At 43.3% G+C, this 20,704-nt stretch overlaps 1 protein-coding gene across 1 annotated transcript in view; it reads right to left on the bottom strand.

The window, feature by feature from the left end:
- Positions 1 to 20,704, bottom strand: part of sulf2b (sulfatase 2b) — a 238,677-nt gene that overhangs the window by 140,748 nt on the left and 77,225 nt on the right. Inside the window, exon 3 of the mRNA XM_065286280.2 lies at positions 1,919 to 1,979. The gene's annotated coding sequence lies outside the window, so the exon portion shown is untranslated. The remainder of the gene's footprint in view (positions 1 to 1,918; positions 1,980 to 20,704) is intronic.

Below are 20,704 nucleotides of genomic sequence, written 5' to 3'. Positions count from 1 at the left end.
CTGTAGTATATACTTGACTATGACCTTGTTAATATGTGACTGCAAACATATTTTGGCATTATCTTTGCGAAAAATAATGAAATTACATTTTCATTTTCAATTTCGGTTTCATAAAATGTTTCAAAAGCAACCTGACAGTACAAACTTGAATTGTTGAGAATAAAATGTAGAATTTTTTCAACAGTATGAACACTAGGGGTGACCCCGAATAGTCGAAGTTCGAGTTCGACTACCAATCTCATAGTCAATCGTCGCAGATGTGTTATGAAATGAGGATCATTAAATGTTGGCCATATATGGGTGCACATTATCTGATTTCACATATAACAGCTTTCTCCCAATATATTAATATACATACAGCATATTATGATAATGCTGCAAATAATATGTGAAGAAGTAGCTTTATTTACATTTTTTTAAAACGTTAATAAATCCAAAACAAAGAGGTTTCCATGCATTGCAAAGCAGTCGCCTCTTTGTTTCTGCAGTTAAAAAGACAAAGCTGGCAATTCTGGCTATACTTTCATTATTTTAACATTATTTTAACATTATTTAAATGTTATTTTTAAATCACTCGGGGTTATCTGATTTAACTATTTGACATGTGTTTTGTTTCCGTGCACTTCGGGCAATTTACACATATTTTTACACATATTTGTTCACTGCACAAATGTTGTAGAATGCAGTTTCAAAATACATGTTTGTAGAAAAAGCCTCTTGTTCAATGCACTGATTTTGTTTTTATGCAGTTTCAAAATATAACATTAGTATGTTTAAATGTAGGAAAATGTAGTCATCATCACTGATATATCTCCGGCCCCTCATTTGAGATGCTTTTCATGAACGGGCCCCCACGACAAACTAATTGAATACAGTAGCCCTGTCATACAGCATCGTGCAGACATATGGATAACATTAAAATACAGCAAGAATGTCTCAAAAGCATACAGAGCTGAATCGCTCTCGCTCTATTTTGTTATCATGCGCTTGTCGGTTCTTGTGACACCACATTAAGTCGAACACACCTTAAAACACAACTTATATGCGATATATTCCTTTTTTCAAATTGCCTGCAAATTTTTGCTGCGGTATAAGGGAGTGTGAAATTGCTGTGTTTCCACTGGCTGCATTTTAAATTCTCTATTACAATTTGCGCAATTTGAAGGGTAATGTAAACGCAGCTAGTGTTACTTTCAGAACTTAACTATCCTTCTCCAAATCCCAAAAGATCTTTAGTTTAGCTTGGTCAGAGGGGAAAAATGGTCATGTCAAATAAAATAAAATAAAATGTATGCAAAAAGTGTAAATTTGTACCCTTTAAATTAAGAACGTACCCGTTTTTTCCAACCATCCATTGCATTATTTAATTTCACTCTTAAAACCAGCAAATACTAAATACACACAGCTCCTTCTGACCTACTGTAATTCTGCTCACTGCCAAGACGAACAAAATCCAATTGCAGAGACAGACTCACCGCGTGACCTTATTTCTGCTGGTTTCAAAAGGTTTTGAAAGCGTTTTCCTGTTTGTGAGAAAGTTGTTTACAATCATTAGATCGAGCTCCAGAGGCTTTAAATCTATTCTCCTGATAGCCATTAGCACTGGCCATTTCATTACCCTGTCGGTCAGGGCCACCTCTACAGCCTGAGTATCCAGGCAACAGTCTGAAGAAACAACAAGGGTCATGGGCAAGCAAGAGAAGAAGCCCACAGGCGCCCGCAACTGACTTATTAGTCATTAGAGACCTTGTGCTAGACAGCAGAGCGTGTGTGGTTAGAAATATACATGTGTGAGTGTCTGTTTGACGGTGAAAACTTGGTTTTGACTGACAGTGTTTAGAAGTGAAGATGAAAGAGTTGCACTCAACTGCACAGAGATGGGAAGAGCAGAAGTCGGTGTAGGAGAGTGTTTCAGTACCTGATAGAGATGAGATGATTTCTTCTCCAGACAATCGTTGGAGATGTACAAACCGCACACACTGGGAAGAAATAGAAATACAAAAAATTAAATTTCTAGATGTGTCAGATATGTATTTGCATTTAAAACTCTCATTACTAGGAAAAGCCACACCCTTATGAAATTGACCGAGCCCCTAAAAAACATGAATTTACAACCTGGTCTCACAGAAAAACACAACTATTTTACAGAGTGATGATTTTGTATGAATTCATATGTTATTTCACGTATAAGTTATCTCGTCAATTAAGAGAAAGATCTGCACCCAAAAACTAATGCATAAAAGATGATATATTGGTAAATGAGTTTGAACAATAGCGTAAAAGCCACCCCTGAAATATGTGAATGCTCATACAGTATATAGAGTTTCCCTTGTGTCTCATTTTTCCTCTTTTTAACTCAAATATAGAGCAATGGTGCAATTTCTCTTACTTTTCAACAAAATAGATCAGAAGGGAGCCATCAAAGCTGCTCCAATGAGAATAAATCAAACAGGACACACAGAGGAAAGACAAGGACACATGCACGCACATACAGTGCTGGTACGCAAAGTCACGCAAAGACATGCATGCATACACAAGCTGCTGTCACAGTGGCTAGTTAATACACACGCATGCACACACACCTCCAGTTCATCTGTTGGATGCAGTTTTCATGGTGACAGAATATGGAGAGACATAACATCTTTATGTTTTAGAAGTAGGTCTTGAACTTTATGTTTAATTGGCTGGCTGACTCTCTCTCACTCTTTCTCTGCCTCTCTCTCCCCAAGCCTTCACTGTTTTACAGAAAAAAAAGTTCTCTTTAAATTTCTTCTGTCTTTCACATCCACCTGATTATTTCAAAAATACATCCATACCGCGGCATTCAGCTTTCTCATCAAGGAGTGGCCAGTGTGGGCCACATACTTTATATATTTGTTGAGTGCTTCATTCTGATCAGTTAACAAACGTGTGCATTATTGTGTTTAAAAACGCACACCTTTGAAGCAGTGGCGAGGCAAAAACTGTTAAACTGAGTGGACCTTGGTGAAATAGATGGACCTCAATGCATACTCTCAAATTACATATTTTACAATGTAGTAGTGCACTGTAAATATGATTTAGTGGCTTTGTAAATATCACAAACATTAAAGATTAAATTAACTTAATAAATTCCCTTAATGTGATTTTTTTTGAAAACCTAAATAAAAGACAAAATATTGAACAGATATTTTTTTGTAAAATGTACATTTATTATTAAGGTGTATACATCAAATAAAATAAGTTTTTAACTAACAGATTACTTCTACACTCTTAGAAAGGATGTGTTAATTTTTTACACATGTATTCATTTTTTATCTTTTTGTGTTAAGCTTTTAACACATTATGGGCCCTATCTTGCACCCAGCGCAATTGACTTTGTCAGTGACGCATGTATCATTCATATTTTGCACCGGCGCACAGCGGGTTTTTCCCTTCACAGACGCACGTCGGCAAACTAGGGAATGAACTTGCGCTCCCTGGGCGGTTCAGCGCAAAAAAGGAGGCGTGTTGCGGCGCAAACCATCCCTGATGCTATTTTGCAGTTTCAAAAAACAATTGCGCCACTGACCAAAAAAAAAAATAGTCTAAAGTCAGTGGCGCGTTGTTCATTATGCTATTTTAAGGGCGCATGCTTGACCATAATGTATAGCGTGCACAACGCGCACACACTTTGCTTATCTAATCTAAACAGTTATTTTTGCAAATCATAAATTGTTACAATAAAAAATATTAACACATGAGATAAGGGGAATCATAGTGGTAAGCATTGTGGTGATAGTTTTTATTTATTGTGTGGCTGCGTTAAAAAATTATCATGCAAATAACGATTAAAGTATTTTCATAAGAAACCTTAATGTATATGAACTTGATTTGTAAGTGTACTTTGGGGTTGGACCTTGCTTGCGTTTCTTGGGTCCGATTTCAAAGCCCCCAAACCCTTTCAGCGGTGAGGGTGGACGCATCGATGTCCTCTGCTGGCGTCAGGTCCTGAGGCAGATCCACCTCCCGTTACACGGCGTGCCCGATTTATGCTGGCAAGCTTGGGATTCCCCCGTCTCCTGACATCATTGTAGCGCTTGGCGCAACGATGGGGGTGCCAGCTGATGAGACTGTGGCTATTTCCTCTCACGCCTGTTTATCCTACGCTGATTTGGGCGGGTTTCTCCTATCCCCATACAAAACAACTTCTCTGTCTTTGACTGCTCTTACAAGAACGTCGGTCTCCTCGGCTGTGAACCGCTCCTGGCGTGCGCCTGGTAAATCCGTCATAATAATAGCAACCCGCCATGGAACTTGCGCCCTTGCGTTTAAAGGGAATGTTGGATAGCGTTCTGATTGGTTTATTTGACGTTACGCCCAAACCACACCTATGAATAATGAACTTACTTCAGACCAACCTCTTATTGATTTGCGCCTGGTGCAAGAGTTATTTCTCCCACCGGGAAAAAAGCAACAGCGCCCAAGATCCGCCCACAAAGTCACTTGCGCATTGCGCTTCGCACATGCGTTTCAGATCGTTAAAATAGGGCCCTATGTGTCATTTTGTGTTGATTTTGTGTTAAAATAAAACACAAGTTGTGTTAAAAGTAACACAAAATGTGTTGTTTCAATAACAATACAGAGATGGGTGGATTCTGGGACAAAGCATTTAGTGTATCTATTCTAAGAGTGTAATAGATATCCTTAATATTTCTTTTACTCAATATATTTAAAAATGTCACACTTATATATTTAAGTTTTTAAAACTGTAATAACTGCTCATTTCAAACTAATATTTTATGTATTTAACATCAGCTTAAAAAATTAAGTAAGATTAAAAGATTATTAAGAGCTGCACAAATATATAAGATTAAAAACCATAATTCTTACTTATTTTAAATAAATATTTTTCATATTTAACATCAACTTAAAAATTGAGTATGTTTCACGCCTAACTTAAACTATGATTTATTTAATATTTTTGGTAAAAAAAATTTACATTGTATTATTTTAGTAAATGTAGGCAAAAAATTTACTAATTTCCCACCATTGACAAGTTATCTCGGAAATTAAGAGAAAACATTTGCATGAAAAAAACGTGTTGCTGGTGAGTTTTTATGGTAATCTGTAATTATTTATTAATTTTACACACCCATCGTGTGTTGATAACCGTTCTGAATCACATCTCTAACAAAATTCCTTCACAAAAATACAATTATTTCGGCTTTCTGCAAAAAAAAGTTTTTTTTTTAAGTAAAATACCCATATTTAAGAGGTTATAAAAAGAGAAAAAATAAAGATAGTATGATATTTTTTCCCCCATTTTGTTTGTTTGTTTATTGTTTGTTTGAAAGCAGAGGGTCTGTTCTTTCATTTGATATTTTTGTATGTTTATATATTTTTATAAGAACATTTTCCTGGAAGACATTTTTTTGAAACTTTTGTGAAAATTACGAAAATTGCAAACACCTTAGAAACTCCTAAAAAATTCTGTTATGTGTTAAGTTTATGAATATTTACACTTACAATATGTACTTTGTTAATTAAATATTGGCTGTGTCCTTGTTTAAACAACTTAAAGTGTGTTATCTGAATGCTTTCGGAGCGTCATTTTAACTGTAACAGGGTTCTGTGCACATACTGCTAGAATAATCGTGACTTTTTTATTTTACGTATTTATTCAGGTCACCAAAGTGTTAATACAGCTGTGCTACTTAAAATGTGTATAAAATAATCAATTTCTGATCATTTTATAACTATGGGTAGGCCAACACGCTGCGTCGCGTGTAGAACAACTCGCAGGTATCTCACATCGAACGTTCGCAATAGCACAAGTTTAGTCAGACTACTTCCAGATGAGTTTACTTCCAGATGCAAAATATGCGTTAGCAGCCTATATTATTCCTTAAAGGAATAGTCTACTCATTTTCAATATTAAAATATGTTCCCTTTCAGTCGGTCACTACGACGTCACGTCGTGACCGACGAATTGGGAACTCGCTTAGAGAGACCAATCTGCATCGTGCTTTTTCGCTTCGAAAGCCGGCTTTATCTGCTACTGAGAAGCTACTTTACTCTGTTGGGATTTGATTGCTGAAGTTGGTTGAACTAGCAGTATCACAGCGGACGCTTCGCTTATTCCACGGCTCTACATCTGTTTATTGTTTTGAGTTTAGTGTGTGCGTTGCCTTCCTGTGCGCTCATCAACTAAGCATCTGAGTGAATTTCCCTAAAAGAGTGATACGAGAGAGCTTTGTGCCTTGTTAAAGGCAGCCACTCTCTCGTATATGCGGAGATCAGCGTCCTTTTCAGGATAGCTTTTCGCCCGTGCGATCTTGGATGCGAGAAGTATAAGGGTTCCAGTGACGGTCACGAGCGCTGTCTTCGTGCTCAGGCATCGAGCACTCCGGGGCTGCGTTCGTGGAGAGTTTCTGTTCTCTCTGTGAGAGCATAACCCTCTTGGATTGCGGAGACGACTGTCGTTTCTACGGGAACGCTGTCCGCGCCTTTGCAGTGCTGACGCCGCCATGGTGCGGCTGTCAAGCGCTCGCAGGGCGCCCATCGCGTCACTACGCTGAGTAGGACGGAGGATGCGTCCTCCACCTACCGGCCTTCTCATCCTCAGCCGGTTGAGGCTCCGGTGGAGACTGCAGAGTCGTGTTCTACGATGTCTGCCGAATCCATTGGACCTCCTTCTGGTCCCGTCACTTCTGCAGCATCAGAGGGGTGTCCATTTTTCCTCCGAAGCAGAGTCGTTCCGGAGATGGCGGCCGTGCCCGCGAGCGGCGGAGACGGTAGAGTTGGAAAGGTTAACCCCTCTCCGCCCGAACCGTCCCGCCCACATGATTGGTACTTCGGAGCTGCTCGGGCCTCTCGGTCCTCTCCTCCTGTGCCTTTCTTTCCCGACGGCACGAAGAGCTGACGTGATTTGCGGCCGTCCGGCCGTTCAGCTTCACCCCTCACCTCCCTCACCAACGGAGCCGCTAAGGGCGGGGCCCCTTCAGTGGAGCGGGATGCGTTCCTGGAGGGACCACCCAACCCTTCCCTCCCGTGTTTGTAGACAGTCGTCCGGTTACGGACGCTGCCCATCAGGCATGCCGGAGAGGCGGCTTCGGCCCTGCACGCAATAACGTTGCTGCAGGCTCACAAGGATTTACGAGGGAGCCCGCGACCTTCAGTCGTGCGATGTCCACCACAGTGGTTCAAGATCGCCACCTTTGGCTGTGTCTGGCTGACATGACGGACGCAGGCGAGAACAACTTGAATGCTCCTGTCTCACAGACCGGCCTCTTCGGCGAGGCCGTGGAGTCGTACAGCTCCGCTGCGCAGACTGAGGCGATCTCCTAGGTCATGCCCCGGCGGAAGAGAGCTGCCCTTGGTCCACCACGCCGGCTCCTCAGTCTGCCTCTCGCCGTCGGCGTCCTGCGGCGACCACCTCCGTTCCCCTCCTCGGACCCCATCTCGGCAGCGCAGGGGAACCGGTCGGCAGCAGCTCGCCCCGCCCGCTTAGCCGCTTCCCGTGAAATTCGGGAGTTTAAGTGGCCAGTGAAGGGCGACCCGGATTGGCAGAGGATCACTCTTCAGGAGATGGAGCTCCTTCCCCCGATAGAGGGTCGGGTGGAAAATCCTTGGTTTGCATATGTTCCACCGGCTGTTCGGCCGGTACCCACTTAACCACACATAAGAGTGCATTCCTCTTCCCTCTCTGGGTCTCCGGAGGATCGAGAGAGCCGTGAGCGGGTCCACACCAGCTCCTTTACCTCTCCTCTATCGCCAGCGGGTGACCTGAGGAGTCCGAGCTCTCCGCTGAGGAGACCGGACCACCAGCACCCTCATCGGAGTCTGCGCTCTCCGTAGAGGAGACCAGACGACCGTTACCCTCAGCGGGCTCAGGTCAGTGTCACACACACATACTGTAGATGTTTATGCTGTCACAGCAGACGCACCGGCAGTCCCACCTGTCTCGCTTCGCTGCCCCACCGCGGGTACTTCGGTAGTGTCGTTATTTCTCCTCGTACGGTGCCTGGGTGCTTGGCTTCAGTTCCCAGCCCGTTTCGTTGGGTTTTACGCACGATCCGCCTCGGTTACGAATCCGGCACTCCCCAAATTCGGGCTTTCGTTTCACTGTGGTGAAAGCGTCCGATGCACATGTACTGCGTGCAAAAGTCGATATCCTGTTGGCGAAGGATGTTCGAGCCGGTCCCTCTTACCGAGATGATGATGATAGGGTTTTTCCAGCCTTTATCTCATAGTACCCAAAATACGCGGCGGGTTACGATCGATTTGATTTACGCACCGGCTCTACGAAGGTGTTCTTTTTGGATGATAACGCCGAGGCTCGTATTTCAATATTCAGATCGGTTTGCAGCCTTAGACCTGTAAGACGTGTACTTTATGTGTCCATCTCCCCTCGCTTTAGACCGTTTTTTCGCTCTGCGTCGTGGGGTGGGCATATTAATACTGAGTACACCATTCGAGCTGTCTCTCTCTCTCTCCGTGTCTCCGTGTGCTAGTCACGGCATTAAAATATCAGAGAGAGAGCGTTGTTCGCATTCTGCTTTTATGTACGTCGACTTATAATAGCCCGTTCTTAGCAGACGTGCGCGAACACAGAGAGTTAATGCTTTGGCATCACCCTCGTTTAAGTCTTCAGGTCGACTGGGAAAGAGCAACTTTGCCCTGTGCAGAGGATCCTTTTTCTCAGTATGGAAATAAGACTCGATCGACTAATTGGCGTGTTTTATAAGAGCGCGCAACCTAGTCAGTTCTGACTTGCCTCGGTTTAATTCGAGGGAAGTACGCGGTCCCTCTGAAACAATTTCAGAAGCTCCTGGACATATGACAGCATGCTGCGGCTGTGACATCCGCCCGAGCTGCTTCATATGAGACCGCTTCAGCGTTGGCTTACGATCGAGTCTCGAGGAGAGCGTGGCACACCGACATACACCGTGTAAACATTACACCTGCGTGTCATCTCAATTTTTCCCCGTGGTAGACCCGGCATTTCCGATAGAAGATGTGCCCCTGAGGGGTCTCCTGGCATTCTGTATATTGCAATGCCCTCAGCACGGGATGATCAGCCACGTATGACGGGCTTGCAGTCTCAGGGGTGTGCATAGCACCCCAACTGCCGCGAGCGGTGCGCTGTATATCTGGGACTTGTACGCTCCGCTATGGAGATGCGAGGGAAGGATGTATTAGCCGACACCAATAACGTTGCGACTGTTGCGTTATTTACCGTTAAGGCGGTTTTGCGCTCTCGTCACCTGTCGCATCTCGCTCGTCATCTCCTCCTTTGGAGTCAGAAGCATCTGAGGTCCCTTCATGCCATTTACATCCCGGGTTCGCTCAATACAGCGGCAGACGCGCTTCCCGAGCTGCGCCCCCGGCGAATGGCGACTCCACCTCCAGACGGTCCAGCTAATTTGGAAGAAGTTCGGTTGTGCGTAGATAGATCTGTTTGCGTCGCCGGACGATACCCACTGTCGCCTATTTTATTCACTAACCGAGGGCAGCCTCGGCGTGGATGCGTTGGCACACAGCTGGCCGCGGGGGGTGCGTAAATACGCATTCCTTCCAGTGAGCTTTATTGCGCAGACACTGTGCAAAGTCAGGCAGGACGAGGAGAGCCTTTTATTAGTCGCCCCGTACTGGATTGGTTTTCAGAGTTAATGCTCCTTGCGACAGCCCCTCCCTGACGATTTCCCCTGAGGAAAGACTTTCTTTCTCAAGGAAGGGGCACATTATGGCACCCGCGCCCCGACCTGTGGGATTTCCATGTATGGTCGTTGAGCGCGCGCAAGGTTTAGGTGATTTATCGCAAGCGGTATCTAACACCATCGACGCGGTTCGAGCACCGTCCACAAGACGGGCTTACGCGCTTAAAGAAACCTTTTTCGTCACCCGGTGCTCTTCGCAACGCGAGGACCCCAGAGAATGCCCATTAACATTGTGCTTTTATATCTTTAACATAGGTTAGATGGTAGGCTGTCCCTCCGCCATTAAAGTTGATATCGCCGCTATTTCTGCTCATCACTCTCTTATTTACGGCAGATCAGTTGGCCAGCATGATTTATTTATTACATTTTAAGAGGCGCTCGCAGGCTAAACCCCTCGCGCCCTCCCTCTTTCCTCCTGAGACCTGTCCATGGTGCTGAAGCCTTCAGGTCTCCCTTTTGAGCCTTTGCAGTCTACGAGTCTGATGTTTTTATCAATGAAAACTCTGACCCTGATAGCATTGGCCTCCATGAAGAGAGTAGGGGATTTACATGCATTCTCTGTTGACGATTCGTGCTTTTAGTTTGGTCCTGCTGTCTCACTGAGACCCAGACCAGGCTACGTGCCCAAAGCTCCCACCACTCCCTTCAGAGATAAGGTGGTGAGCTTGCAAGCGCTGCCCCCGGAGGACGCAGACCCAACCATGGCTTTGTTGTGCCCCGTACGCGCACTGCGACTCTACGTGGAGCACGGAGAACAGTCTCGCAGGTCGGCTTGCAGCCTCCAACTGATGCTTCATAACTGTGTCAGTATGGAAGGCCTTCAGAACAAAAATGCGTAATGGTTTGAATTGTTCTTCCTCCGCTGCCTTGGCAGCCTTTGTTGCGGAGCATTGGCTGTCAGCCTTTCACTAGTTGTATCCTCGCGAACCTACGTGTCTGGCTCGGGCTCCACATTGTGTCCCACCGGGTTCCTTTGTGAGTATTTTTCCGTGGGGTTAATCCTACCAGCCCACGTTTCCCTTAGCAGAGCACTGCTTTGCTTACACAGCCACGGCTGTCTTTATTCCTCAACTACGGTTGACTTTCGCCCACCATTAGCCCTTAAGACGGGTGGTGGCTTCCGCAGCGTTCCTATCCCGCTCAGGTAGGGCGCTTCCCAGTCGCTGGCACTTCTGTGGGGTTAAAGGAACATCTAGTGCCCGGCCTTCTGCCCTAAAACCTATCTCCTCCTCCTTAAGTGGAACCGGAGGGCTTTACGCAGACACTAGAAGAGGTCAGCCCCTAGTGGCGTTTTGGTAGGGATTCCCAATTCGTCGGTCACGACGTGACGTCGTAGTGACCGACTGAAAGGGAACGTCTCGGTTACGGATGTAACCCTCGTTCCCTGAAGGAGGGAACGGAGACGTCACGTCCCGTCGCCACAGGGCTGCTCCCTGCTGTTTATCGACCGGTCACTTTTTCCCGGCTTTCTCAGCGAAAAGAAGCTAATTTCCCTATTTGCACCTGCTGCTTATAAAGGCACCTGGCGGGGCGGCGCCAGCATTATGCAAATATCTCAATGCCAAGTTCATTGGCGTTTTAGTAGTATACGAAGCAGATTGGTCTCTCTAAGCGAGTTCCCAATTCGTCGGTCACGACGTGACGTCTCCGTTCCCTCCTTCAGGGAACGAGGGTTACATCCGTAACCGAGACGTTATCGTTAAAGGAATAGTCTACTCATTTTCAATATTAAAATATGTTATTACCTTAACTAAGAAGAGTTGATACATCCCTCTATCATCTGTGTGCGTGCACGCAAGCGCTGGGGCGCGCTGCGACGCTTCGATAGCATTTAGCTTAGCCCCATTCATTCAATGGTACCATTTAGAGATAAAGTTAGAAGTGACCAAACACATCAACGTTTTTCCTATTCAAGACGAGTAGTTATACGAGCAAGTTTGGTGGTACAAAATAAAACGTAGCACTTTTTTAAGCGGATTTAAAAGAGGAACTATATTTTATGGCGTAATAGCACTTTTGGGAGTACTTCGACTCGGCGCAGTAACACCCTCCCTCTCCCATTATGAGAGTGAGAAGGGGAGCGGACTTTTCAGGCGAGTCGAAGTACTCCCAAAAGTGCTGTTCCGCCATACAATATAGTTCCTCTATTAAATCCGCTTAGAAAAGCGCTACGTTTTATTTTGTACCACCAAACTTGCTCGTATAACTACTCGTCTTAAATAGGAAAAACGTTGTTGTGTTTGGTCACTTCTAACTTTATATCTAAATGGTACAATTGAATGAATGGGGCTAAGCTAAATGCTATCGTAGCGTCGCAGCGTGCTCCAGCGCTTACGTGCACGCACACAGATGATAGAGGGATGTATCAACAGTTCTTAGTTAAGGTAATAACATATTTTAATATTGAAAATGAGTAGACTATTCCTTTAACGATTTGGGACAAATAAAGTAAATGTTTCACCAAAAAAAATTGGTTATTTTTGGGTATATTACCGCTTTTTATGGTGGTTGCTAAGGTGTTCTGGGTGGACAGGTGCTTTGTTTGGATGTACACCCCAAGTCTGTTTTAAATATAAACTAGCACACCTCTGCTCAACAAGCTATGCAATCTGATGTTTCATTGACATCTGGAGCATGAAAACACCAGGGCGTGTTACTTGCCAAAGTTTAATACAAAGGTTCAGGGGTTTGCTCGGCTCCCTAACCAATAAGTCTGAGCTATACAACTAGTGATGCTTGCCTCAGCAACAAAAGCTAATTAAACTATGAAACATGAATAACCCTCACATCCCCAAAAGCACAAACGGTCCAATCAGACAGATTTGAATGTTTGATTATGACACACATTATAGCGCTGCCTCGTCTGACTTCCTGTAATTGCATTGTAGTCGATGTATTTTGAGGTTTATTGTTGGAGCTAATTGTGTGTTGAACATCTGTGCTGATTTGCACATAACAGGCACGTGTCAAGCCATCTGCTGCCCAACACACTATTGAGACTAAAACACACACACAATGCTATCCTGTTGTTGGGTGTATTAAAACTATATTTTATACAACAGTCCCCAGACAGCCATTCAAACATCTTTATGTGATCATCCAGCCATACAAAGTTATCTGATACATAGAGGGCAAATCATCCCTAAAGCTCTAAAATCACTTTTCATCCATTTATGTGGCATATAAGAGCCTTATACACTACTCCGAAATGCTGATCTTAGGTCAGCGTCCACTTTCCTGTCCATTACCGGCGACGAATGGATTGGTATCAACGTCAACGGAAATGTTTACAGCAGTAGAAAGCAGCACCCGTGAGAAAGCTCTACTGTATAGAAATGCGTTTGCGGTGACTATCCGCTCGCTGATCTATGAACTCACTGAATCATTTACCGCCACGTTCTGTGTCTAACAAGGTCCATCCGCATGCATAATGCACAAACTGACAGCATCTTGGCCCAGAAAGACAGAAAAAATACAGCGTGTGAAACAGACTCCATCACAACACCCTCAATTCAGCCGACGACAACGTGCAAAATTTGTCTCAATTTTTCTGGCTTTCAGCAACTTCCTAAAAAAGGATGTTAACACACCCTCACATTCGAGTTTATTTCTATAGCGCTTTTAACAATTTTGCATTGTTGTAAAGCAGCCTTAGTGTAAAATATTAGTAGAGACATAAGAAAAAATAAACAGAATAAAATAAAAAGATTAAAATATATATATAATGCATGGTATAATTGCAAATGTATTAGCATTAGAAATATTAATTGTGAAAATAATAATCTGTAGGTTTTTAATCAGACTGTTATATTCATAGTTATATTCAAATGTTTCATAATATGAGATAAGCCATGTTCACACTGCATAAATCCGACTTTGTTGCCCAATTTGATTTTCTTATGACACAAATCCGATTTTTTCAAATCAGACCCTGGACACTTTTATATGTGGTCCTAAATCGGATACATTATCTGATGCATTGCAATGCGACTTTATGGTGTGAATGGCCATGTCGCATTTCATTTGACTTTTACGAGCAGCATCCATGTTTATTTGCATAAACACAGTGCGCCTGACATCACATCTTCTTCTGCACATGCGGGTCACTTCAGGGCCATATACAGTTCACACACTGATGGCAATCGAATTAAAAGATAATGTGAACAATAAAGCAAAGAATATAATTTCTGCAAAAAATCCAAACTGAGCATAAAGACCTGCAGTGTGAACTAAGCATGTACAAATGATTGTCTGTTGGATTGTCACTGGACTTTTAACTTTTTTTGTGATTTTTACAAATGTTTCCTGACACAAAATGCCTTTCAGGGAAATTTTATTCTAAAAATAAACATACAAATATATCACATGAAAGAACAGACCCTCTGCTTTCAAACAAACAAACAAAATGGGAAAAAAAAACCTTTATTTTTTCTTGGTTTATAATCTCTTAAATATGGGTATTTTTCTTCAAAAATAAAAAATTTTGAGCAAAAAGCTGAAATAATTGCATTTTTGTGAAGGGATTTTGTTAAAGATCAGATTCAGAATGATAATCAAAACATACACAGAGTGTAAAATTAATAAATAATTTTTTGCTTCAGTTTTTTATAAATTGGTTAAGAGAATCTAGTGAATAATCGCAGTATTACAGATAACCATAAAAACTCATCAGGAACATGTTTTTTTCACGCAAATGTTTTTTCTTAATTGACGAGTTAACTCGTCAATGGCGGGGAATGAGTTAATTTATAATGCTAAGCAATTATAGCGTATCTATATATCAGATTCAAAAGATGTATAGTAGCGATAATAACCTTAAAAGATAATTGTACGATTGTAATCTGTTTCTAAATAGAAAGATGACTGAATTGATGACTTCATCGATTTAAACCAGGTTCAAAAAACCTGTAATAATGACAACTACGTCAAATTTAAACCATTTCAATAAATGGACAGGTGTGGGAAATATGCAGGTTGATGTCCAAATCAAATATAGCTTGTATTAAAAAAAGGAAAGAACCAGCCTTTTGTTTTTGCTCAACCACTTTTCAAATCACAAAATGAGGAACATTGGCTAGAAACAAAATATTCATTGTATCACAGGAATTTTTTTTATCAAAAGTGGCTGAGATACCAATGCATTTGATGTGTGTTTCAAAATACAAGGTGAACTTGCAAAAATTTGTTTTCTATGACTTTCTAGACTTTTGAGAATATTATTATTCTCCCTTGGCCCTGATTCATTTATTCCATGAGCAAACAGTACAGTATAGTAGCATTCTGATCATCATCAACGTCCTTTTAGGAAAGTCGTGCCACTCGGCGGCCATGTTTGCAATGCCTCTGGGTAGTTATTTGAATTATGTAGACTAAAGTCCTATTTACATAAATAGGGAAAGAAAAATATCTTTTAAAATTTTATGCTGAAATCACAATTAAACAACATATTTCAGACCGACAATTTACCCTAGCATCAACTGTATTTAAGCTCAAATTGTCCAACAAAAACGTTTTAGCTACTGTGCACATGTTAGCAAGTGCCTCAAGAGACTCTTTACAGAGCCCGTCCCCATAAAAATTAAGTTTGGTTCTTTTTACAGTATGGAGGCGTGCACACCAAGGTGTTTCCAATTGAAGCACAGTGCTTTTCGAAAACGCCAGCAGCTGGCGTTTCGTCCATGCAGACACTCAAGACAGCGTCGAGAGTTAAAAAAAAATCAACTTTGGGTGAAATGCTCGGGAATTTTTTTTTAGGTGAAATACTTGTTCAGAATCTCTGTTTATTTCTGTGGCGCAGTAATTAATAAAGTATGAAATAATTTGGAAAATAGCACATATGAAGACTTTGTAGATGCACTTTTGGTATTTCAAAGCCCAGATCAGGTCTCTGCTTTACAGCACTGTGCGTAGTTTCAGAAAATGTCAGATCCCGGTCTCCTGCATTATCCGCAACCTAGTGCTCAAGTTGTGCTACATGTGCTGCATCTAGCACTAATTTGTAGCTGTGTTTATACGGTAGCTGATTTGTGTAATGGCATAATTCCCTTAATGAATTGGGTGCTTAACAAAGACGCAGGCTGTTATAAACTACACAACAACAGCTGCAATTTTTTCTCAGAGAGGAATATTAGAATGAGTTTGCTTAATGGAGAATAATAGCTGTCGCAGGTAACATAGATTGTTTACATTGTAGAATATTAGAAGCACTAGTAGATCTCTGAAAGCTTTGTTGAATCACCTTGTGCCTGAATTCATCACAGTTTAGGGTCCTGCTAATTCAGTTGGACTCCCCTTTGGCACTTAGACCATGTGCTTAATTTTCTTTTGTTTTTCTTCTAGTGCCAAGACAAAATGGATTTCAATTCAGAACAAAAACACAAGTATTCTTTACCCAAGCAAAGACCCAGAAAATCCGAGCCCACCTCCCTCGTACTCTTTAAACCCACTGAATAGAAAACTGGGTTTCAAATTGCCAAACGCAGCAACAATGCCTCAGTAAGGGGCAATGCTCGGATGAAGGACTTATTATATATTCTGGATGTGTGCTTGCTGTAATACACCTTCCACATGCCTGAAGCAAGTGGATCCATTTAGAAAAGTTAAAGTGGAAAAGCACAGTGGGTCCTGCTGGTGAATGCAACCATTGTGAGAACAAGCTTGTCCCCAATGAGGTAAACTGCCTAAAATACAAAACAAAGGCTTTTAAAAATCAGTCAAGGTCATCAATTTATTTACAGGACTGTGTTTGAGTTTATTATACTTGATGTCTAAACAAAATGTCGCCAATAGTTGCTGTCGGAAATCACCAAGCTTCCATTGAAATGAATAAGATTGTGTTGCTCCACCGTTGCTAGTCGCTGACGGGGTGCATGCAGCTAGAGTTTTAACCTACAAAACTACACCATGACTGACAAAGACAAAAAAGGCTTTAGCAGGACTTTCAGAGTTTAGGGAATGCATTTCTGTGGATTAGATGTTGTCCCACACCATTGCTATAGATTATTACACTCGTCCAAAGGCCTTATGGTCTTATGTCCATCCGCAGAAGCTCAACTGGATGTTTTACTATTAACATTTCCAACATCTCACCTCCTGGCCCTCCCTCATGGATACAGACGCCTGGTGATCATCTACTATTCTTGGTATTTTTCTTCATGTGTTTGTCTCACCTGCTTACAATAACAAACCTCCTAACCTCTGGACGATGGCACTCCTGGGAAAGATCTCACAACACCTCTCTGTGTCTGAGATTTTTCAGATAACAATTACTGTTTTGATATGGTACTACGGCGCACTTAGTCAAACCTGTTATATAAAAGATTGTGTAAGACAAAAATAAATTTCTCTGCCGTCCCCATGGTGACTTAAACACGAATATACGATCAAGGCTCGACCTTTCTAGATACGTTTTAAACGCAAGTGCAGTATGCAGAAACATTTTATAAATTTTCAGAACTCACGCCCACCCACCCACCGATTTTAAATAACATGACTTTTAGTACATAATAGTGTGCATGTCAATTTTCATTTTAGTTCATCCTTCTTTATTAAATGTAAGAACACAAGTCAGCATGTGATCATCATTTGGTTAAAATTTTTATTATATAGTGTTTAAAAATATAATATTGTCATGCTCAGCATTTGATGATGTTTTAACGGCACAATACGTAAGATTTGTGCATCAAAATATCCAAAAACTAATAGCAGTGTTAAATGTTTTGTTTAATAGTGTACTAGGGATGACACAATTCTCAATATAATATTGAACCATTCGGTACAAACTGCACAGTCCAATACACGTATATGATTTGCCGTTTTTTATGCATCCAAATCCGTCCACTTTATTATTCCATGCACATCTGCTCAAGTGTCTGCAAATCCACGTACCTCTCCGCGAGTAAATATCAAGTCACTATGGCCTACAGGAAAATGCAATGAATCTGTGCTCTGTGTATAGAAAATGTAAAAACTTAATGTTCAATATTAATGGTCATTATATAAATAAATAACTTAATCTTTAGAATTTAGCAGCAGAATGCAAGTTAATATAACCACCAAACTATCAGAATCGGCATCGACGGATATCAGTCTGAATAATCGTATTGGCCATCAGGAGGACTGCGAGAATTCCTGGTGGGCCGGTCTGTTTTTTTTTGCCACGAGGGCCGGTGTTGTCATGCCACCAGGTTGAAGGTTGCTGTCACTATGCTGCCAGCCCTCACGTAATTTGTGGGTGGGAGATGTCGCCACTGCTTTAGGACCAAGTTGACTGTGTCCCAACCACTTATTGCAAAAATGTTTGCATTAGGGTCCATTAACATCTAAAATGCATGGAAACAACATATCCTCCAACTCATACGATTGCTTTGGTCGTTTGTCCATATCACCAAATACGACCAATTGATGCATTTGCCTCTATCAGCAGCAGGTAAAACTTAATATATAAGGGTATAAAATGATATTTTGGGGTTTAATTTTGCCATGATGACATGTACTGGGATAAGATTTTCAATTTAAACGGCCAGGATTAATTGTATTTTATTACACATTACACTATTCAGGCATTTAGGGCAAATAATGTACCCATTTATTTATTATATGATATAAACACAGCATACAAAACAGTCACAACTTTCAAAAAATATACTTAAAATATTTAATGAGTGTACCGAGGTCAAACGATCGATTTATTTGAAGAAAAGATGCAAAAGTGATGACAATCTGCTGTAAATATCAGATCCGTCATGCTGGTTTATGTTTGAATGAGATCTGACTGTGCGTTCTTCATATAAAGTAATCGTTTGGCTTCAGTTTGCAAGGTTTGCAACGCAAATGGTTTGTAATAATTTTATACTGTTTTCTGCTATAAATACCTGACTATACTTTTACTTGCATTTTGTGTTTTATATGGTTGAGAAGTGGTTGGGTTTAGGATAAGGGTGAGGGTGGGGTTAGATGCTCCAAAATATCTTTAAAACCATAAATGTTTATGAAACCGTTTCTACTTTACAAATGTATAAAATGAAATGTGTCTAATCTGATGTATAATGCAAAAACCTTAAAGCGTAACAACAGGTTGTAAAAGCTACTGCCGCTAGAGGACACTAATCCCTTAATACGTCACTTTACGTCGTAATAAGGTGCTTGCACGAATGACCTATGAGGTCGTTATATTTTGGAGGACAGTCTCCATGGAAAACGCAGGACAGTTTTCTTCTGCTTTTCAAAGCGATGGCCTGTGAATACGAGTTCCCTTTCAGTCGGTCACTACGACGTCACGTCGTGACCGACGAATTGGGAACCGCTCCGCGGGTGACCTATCTACTTCGAGAACTATAAGAAACGCCAATGAACTTGGCATGCAGGTATTTGCATAATGCCGGCGCCGCCCCGCCAGGTGCGTATATAAGCCGCAGGTGCACAATACCAAATTAGCTTTTTGCTTCGAAGCCGGCAGACATCTGCTCTCGAGAAGCGTATACTGATCTTCGTAGATCCCTGTTCTTGGAGGAAAAAGATCTCAGCTTGCTGAAGTTGGTTGGGCAAAGACACCTCAGCGGAGGCTCGCAGTGTTTTCTCCACCCTTTCTCTCTCTCTCTCTCTCTCTGTCTCTTTTTTTAGGACTTGAGTTGAGTGAGTGCGTTTGCCTCTCCCTGTGTGTTTCACCAGCTCGCACAAAAAGAGTGATTTCCCTAAAAGAGCAGCACGTTTGAGCTTTGTGTCTTTTTAAAGACAGTCACTCATTCGTGTCACGGTCGGGTGCGTCTTTTTAAAGATGGCATTCCGCCCGTGTTCCGTTTCTGGATGCGGTGTGTTCATCGCTCCCCGGGATGGCCACGAGCGCTGTGTTTCGTGTCTGGGGCTCCAGCACGCAGAGGCAGCGTTGCGTGATAGTTCATGCTCCACTTGTGAGGGCATGACTATGGCGGATTTGCGGAGACGGGTGTCGTTTCTCCGGGAACGGCACCCGCCTTCCAAGTCTGGTGCTGCTAAGGGCGCAGCTACCAAACTTGCGAAGGATGACCTCCGTATAACGGTGCTGGGTCGGTCTGCTGGTTCGTCCAGCAGCTCCCAGCGCCCTGATCCGTTGCCAGCGGAGGTCCCGATGGAGACGAGCGGCCCGTGTTCTACGGTGTCCCCGCGCTCTGTCGAGCCTCCACCCGACGCGATGTCCACCGTAACATCGGAAGGGGGGTTGTCAGCCTCGGACGTCGATCCAGATCCGCTCCCGCCTTCGGGTCGGGTTGCGGGTCCTGCGTTCGACCCCGAGATGGCAGCCATGCTCGCTCGGGCGGCGGCGGCGGTCGGCTTGGAGTGGACTGAACCTCCCCCACCTGAACCGTCCCGCCTCGATGATTGGTACTTCGGGGGTGCCAGGGCTTCTCAGTCCTCGCCCCCGGTGCCCTTCTTCCCCGAGGTGCATGAAGAGCTGACGCGGTCGTGGAAAACCCCGTTTTCCGCCCGGAACCGGCCGTTTCAGCCTTCACCCCTCACCTCTCTCGAGGGTGGAGATGCCAGGGGGTATACTGGTATCCCGTCAGTGGAGCGGCCGGTCGCGATGCAGTTGTGTCCGGCCGGTGTCGCTTCCTCCTGGCGGGACCAGCCTACTCTCCCCTCACGGGCTTGTAAGCAGTCTTCGGCGCTGACCGGTGCTGCTTACAAAGCTTGTGGGGAGGCAGCTTCAGCCCTGCATGCCATGGCATTGCTGCAGGTTCATCAGGCTAAGGCTCTGAGGGACCTGCACGCGGGAAGTCACGACTCGGCGGAGTTCTCTGAACCGTCGGGCGTGCGATGTCTACCCTGGTAGTCCAGGAACGCCATCTCTGGCTGTGTCTGGCGGACATGAAGGATGCTGATAAAACCCGGCTCCTGAATGCTCCGGTTTCCCAGACCGGCCTGTTCGGCGTGACGGTCGAGGAGTTTGCCCAGCAATTCTCCGCGGCCAAGAAGCAGACTGAGGCCATAGCTCAAATCATGCCGCGTCGGAAGCGTCCTGCGCCTGCCCCGTCCACGTCGGCGCCTCA

Source organism: Paramisgurnus dabryanus, chromosome 21, assembly GCF_030506205.2.
Source record: "Paramisgurnus dabryanus chromosome 21, PD_genome_1.1, whole genome shotgun sequence".
Classification (NCBI taxonomy): Eukaryota; Metazoa; Chordata; class Actinopteri; order Cypriniformes; family Cobitidae; genus Paramisgurnus; species Paramisgurnus dabryanus.
This window is presented reverse-complemented; position numbering and strand designations above follow the sequence as displayed.